This window comes from Mercenaria mercenaria, chromosome 6 (genome assembly GCF_021730395.1).
Source record: "Mercenaria mercenaria strain notata chromosome 6, MADL_Memer_1, whole genome shotgun sequence".
Classification (NCBI taxonomy): Eukaryota; Metazoa; Mollusca; class Bivalvia; order Venerida; family Veneridae; genus Mercenaria; species Mercenaria mercenaria.
The window spans coordinates 12,389,113-12,395,112 of record NC_069366.1 but is presented as its reverse complement, the minus strand read 5'-3'; positions in this window follow the sequence as shown (position 1 = coordinate 12,395,112).

Genomic DNA, 6,000 nt, shown 5'->3' with positions numbered 1-6,000 from the left:
TCGAATGTCCAATGTCGTTCTGAAATCGAATGTCCAATGTTGTTTTTGATTCGAATGTCGAATGTCGTTCTGGGTTTGAATGTCCAATGTCGTTTTGGTATACAATGTCCAATGTCGTTCTGGGTTCGAATGTCCAATGTCGTTCTGAATTCAAATGTCCAATGTCATTTTGGATTCGAGTGTCCAATGTCGTTCTTGGTTCGAATGGCCAATGTCGTTCTGGGTTCGAATGTCCAATGTCGTTCTGGGTTTGAATGTCCAATGTCGTTTTGGGTTCGAATGTCCATTGTCTTTCTTGGCTCGAATGTCTCATGTCGTTCTGGGTTCGAATGTCCAATGTCATTCTGGGTTCAAATGTCTAAGGTCGTTCAAGGTTCGAATGTCCAATGTCGTTTTAGATTTGAATGTCCAGTGTCGTTCTGAGTTCGAATGTCCAATCTCGTTCTGGTATCTAATGTCTAATGTCGTTCTGGGTTCGAATGTCCAATGTCATTCTGGGTTCAAATGTCTAAGGTCGTTCAAGGTTCGAATGTCCAATGTCGTTTTAAATTTGAATGTCCAGTGTCGTTCTGGGTTCGAATGTCCAATCTCGTTCTGGTATCTAATGTCTAATGTCGTTCTGGGTTCGAATGTCCAATGTCATTCTTAGTTCAAATGTCCAATGTCGTTCAGAGTTCGAATGTCCAATGTCGTTCTGGGTTCGAATGCCTAATGTCGATCTCGGTTCGAATGTCCAATTTCGTTCTGGGTTTGAATGTCCAATGTCGTTCTGGAATCGAATGTCCAATGTCGTTTTCGGTTCGAATGTCTATTGTCTTTCTGGGCTCGTATGTCTAATGTCGTTCTGGGTTCGAATGTCCAATGTCATTCTGGGTTCAAATGTCTAATGTCGTTCAAGGTTCGAATGTCCAATGTCGTTTTGGATTCGAATGTCAAGTGTCGTTCTGGGTTCGAATTTCCAATGTCGTTCTGGTATCTAATGTCCAATGTCGTTCTGGGTTCGAATGTCCAATGTCGTTCTTAATTGGAATGTCAAATGTCATTTTTGATTCGAATGTTCAATGTCGTTCTGAGTTCAAATGTCCAATGTTATTCTGGGTTCGAATGTCCAATGTCGTTCTGAAATCGAATGTCCAATGTTGTTTTTGATTCGAATGTCCAATGTCGTTTTTTTGGTATACAATGTCCAATGTCGTTCTGGGTTTGAATGTCCAATGTCGTTCCGAATTCAAATGTCCAATGTCATTTTGGATTCGAGTGTCCAATGTCGTTCTTGGCTCGAATGGCCAATGTCGTTCTGGGTTCGAATGTCCAATGTCGTTCTTGGTTTGAATGTCCAATGTTCTGGCATCCAATGCCCAATGTCGTTCTGGTATCGAATGTCCAATGTCGTTTTGGGTTCGAATGTCCATTGTCTTTCTTGGCTCGAATGTCTAATGTCGTTCTGGGTTCGAATGTCCAATGTCATTCTGGGTTCAAATGTCTAAGGTCGTTCAAGGTGCGAATGTCCAATGTCGTTTTAGATTTGAATGTCCAGTGTCGTTCTGGGTTCGAATGTCCAATCTCGTTCTGGTATCTAATGTCTAATGTCGTTCTGGGTTCGAATGTCCAATGTCATTCTTGGTTCAAATTCTGGGTTCGAATGCCCACTGTCGTTCTGAGTTCGAATGTCCAATGTCGTTCTGGGTTCGAATGTCCAATGTCGTTCTGGGTTTGATTGTCCAATGTCGTTCTGGTATCCAATGTCCAATGTCGTTCTGGAATCGAATTTCCAATGTCGTTTTGGGTTCGAATGTTCATTGTCTTTCTGGGCTCGTATGTCTAATGTCGTTCTGGGTTCGAATGTCGAATGTCATTCTGGGTTCAAATGTCTAATGTCGTTCAAGGTTCGAATGTCCAATGTCGTTTTGGATTCGAATTACCAGTGTTGTTCTGGGTTCGAATGTCCAATGTCGTTCTGGTATCTAATGTCCAATGTCGTTCTGGGTTCAAATGTCCAATGTTGTTCTGAGTTCGAATGTCCAATGTCGTTCTGGTATCCACTGTCCAATGTCGCTCTGAAAAAGAAAGTCCAATGTGGTTCTGAATTCGAATGTCCAATGTCGTTCTGGTATCGCATGTTGTTCTGAAATCGCATGTCCAAGGTCGTTCTGGTATCGAATGTCCAATGTCGTTCTGAAATCGAATGTCCAATGTCGTTCTGGGCTCGAATGTCTAATGTCGTTCTGGGTTCAAATGTCCAATGTAGTTCTGGGTTCGAATGTTCAATGTCGTTCTGGGTTCGAATGTCCAATGTCGTTCTGGTATCCAATGTCCAATGTCGTTCTGTTATCCAATGTCCAATGTCGTTCTGGTATCTAATGTCCGAAGTCGTTCTGGGCTCGAATGTCCAATGTCGTTTTGGGTTCCAATGTCCAATGTCGTTCTGGGTTCGAATGTCCAATGCCGTTTTGGATTCGAATGTCCAATGTCGTTCTGGGTCCGAATGTCCAATGTCGTTCTGGTATTTAATGTCTAATGTCGTTTTCGATTCGAATGTCCAATGTCGTTCTGAAATCGAATGTTCAATGTCGAATGTTTAACTTATTGCCAACTTATTGCTTTAAATGTCCAATGTTGTTCTCTTATCTAATGTTCAATGTCGAATGTGGAACTTCTCACCAACTTCACACACTTAAAGTAATGACCTAGTTTAATATTGGAAAAATAAATAGCATGGATTTTTTGATAGGTTTATAGATGTGAGTTGCACTCAAAGTAACATTTTGGTGTATGTTTTTTATATTTTATGAGAAAAAAATTGAAGTTTTTGAAGACTGAAAAGTGTAAACAATAGACAATAGACCATTTGACTTATGGCGCGAATTTACTACACATGTACATATGTTACACTCGGCAGGTGGCGCTGTTCAGGGTTTTTCCAATTGTTAAAGCGAGCTATTTTAAACATATTCCAATGTCTTGCACAAGGGGGCATTTCATCTTACTATAAGGTCCAGTGATAGTCCAGGTAATAGGCGATTTTAGATCTCGTGATAAATTTTGACTCGCTGTCTTCTGGTACATACTTCCTGATGATAAATAACAACCACAGTTCATTTCTGCTAGTTTTGATTACAACACGAAAATTTTGTTTTGGACTCTTGTAAGTGTATGAATGACAAATCAATTGTGCTTTTGACATAAAATTTAAGTGATAAAGATTTATAGGTATTAAAGTCAATGTCCTAGATTATGACATTTAAACATTTTTCAGGTTTTTCTGCAAGAGTGACAGCAGCTAACTGCATATTTTGTGCTACATTTATTTGCTTTATTTGAACATTTTCCTAGTTTTTAACAACTGCTCCGACCTCCCAGCTATGATCTTAACACATATTACATTTTTATACCTTGTTTCATGGTGTATTGAGAGAGTTGTGTTGACATTACAAGAATATATTGTTGGAAGTGTAAGCACAAAAATGGTAAAACATAACAAATCACATAATATTCACGCGGACAAAAGTGGACATCCTCCCCGCCACGTTGATAACAATGGCGACCATAGCAAAATCGATGGGTAGGGGGGCAGCAGGTTATAAACGCAAACGAAGGTCGACAGGCGGCGGTTCAGAACCAGGTGGGATATCTCAGTATGCTATGGTCAGAAATTGATTGTTGAATGTTGGGAGTATTTCGGTAGATGTAGATATATCAATAAAGCAATTATCTGAAATCCTGTCTACAGTGGCTTTAATTGCTGATGCACATTATTTTATATGCCAGTGACTACCTTTGTTACCAAGATTGGTCATAGATGTATCGTAAATAATGATTAATTGAAAATGTCCATGGTATAAGACACCTAATGTGCCTTAGCGTCGTGTATAAATGGAAAAATGCCGATACATGAAATAGACTCCATAGTCCAAGTGGATCAATTCTTTTATTGATCGCGGCCGATGATCATATTGATTAGGACAAGTATATGCACGCTGGGGAAAATACTTCATGATGGACCTGTGAATTCTTTACTTATGGGTGAAACAGGTCTCATAAGCGTAAATACGACTAGCTTCTTCTGATTATAAAACATACCGTACGATTTGTTGTGAATTAACTGTTGTTGTACTTTTAGTAGTTCAACCGCCACCCTTGTTTAAGAGCAACATTTAAAAAACACGTTTTTTTTCATCCTCAAGTAACAAGTAAGTAGATTCGCCCAGTTTAATCAATCTAGACGCATAATCTAACTATACATAGAGCGCCTATTTCACCTGATTTACATTCGGAACATTTTCACGCGTTTCGGACTTTATCGTATGTTTAACATGGGATTTTTGAACCGTCCAAAGATGTTGGAAATGTTTGTCTCAGTGTTTATTTTTTTTTTTAAATAAAACTTTTACTGCTTTCATTGTCTACCACTTTTTTCCACCCTTGCCTGAAAAAACAGTAATGAGTTTGTACACTGTTCAGACAATTGTGTTCTGTCGCGGATCCAGAGGGGGGGGACCGGGGGTCCGGACCCCCTCTGGAAAATCTTTAAAAAGGAAAGAAGACAAGAAGGAAAGAAAATGTTTTTCGAAAAAGGCAACATTAGGACTGCATGTAAAGTATATGCGGCTGCTGCTACATACGACCCCGACATAATTCATATTATTTATCTAAAAGAAACTAAGAATTTTACCTTCAAGAAAGCTTGATTTTGTCATTTTCCCGAATTTAACAGGTTAGTCCATAAAACTGTCCCAGAATGCAAAAAAAATGAAGTGCTAAATTATTTATCTAAAAGAAACTAAGAATTTTACATTCAAGAAAGCTTGATTTTATCATTTTCCCAAATTTAACAGGTTAGTCCATAAAACTGTCCAAGAATGCAAAAAATGAAGTGCTAAATTTCAAAATTTCCAGGGGGGGGGGGGGCAGGGGATCGGACCCCCTCTGAGAAAATTGGCTGTGTCCGAGCATGGTCATTATACCTGTCCAGTACTGGACATTATGGTAAACGCTTCTTTCCTGCACAAATGACAATTTCGCAACTTCTGTCCGGTTTGTACAAATTTCTGGCCGCGATAAACCATTTGACTTGTAAACAGATTGACACGAGTACCACACTATTTGGGCAGCATCACCTAATAATATATTAACACTGGGGGCTTCTAATGGCATTTATAAGCTCTCTCTCTCGAAATATTTTGTGTTTAAACACATTTACAAAATAGTCCAGTAAATCTAGTGTCAAAAATGCAAATAAAGGAAAATATTTGCACAGAAATGGTTTTTGTGTTTTCATGTTCTACAACATGTGCTGAGTCAACAGTGAAAAAATCTACCAAATTCTAAGTATGCAAAATATGATTTTTTTGTGTGCAAAAAAGCTGGAAACTGTATATAAAACTGCAATATTCTGGAATATTGATAATACGCCTATAACTATGAGTAAATTGGAATTCTGAAGCTTAAAAATGTTGAAACTTATCTTGCACTTTGTTTTCAATGACTTCTTAACATTGCATGTATAGAAAGATACACAGAAATACTATTAATGCCATTTTATAGTTCATTTTAAAGTACTTTAACTGTGTTGCAAATATTTCCTATTGGGTCAAGTCCCATAACTCTGACATTATTTTGGCAAATATTGCCTCCTTCTGGACTTCTGAAAATTCTGGTTAAAGTTTTACATGCAAGTTCACATTTGACCTGCGATGCGTCTGCGGAGCCCGTAAACTGCTCGTATCCTCCAGTTCGTGCAGGAGGTGGCAGTACGATTTTCGTACGGATTCACGGGCTCCGCAGCCTCTCCGATTTTGTTTAGTGAAAAGTAAAATCATAGCCCGTAGACATGTCACAGGTGGCATTGCAAAATCCCCGCACAGGCACCTTTAAAAGCTGCGCGCAGATCGTGTAACCAACGCACGATTTTACGTGTACATGGTGCCCAAAAGAAATCGTACGGAGATTGTAGACTCGTGGGACTTTCGCACGGCCCTCGCACAGGTGATGCAAGGTTGC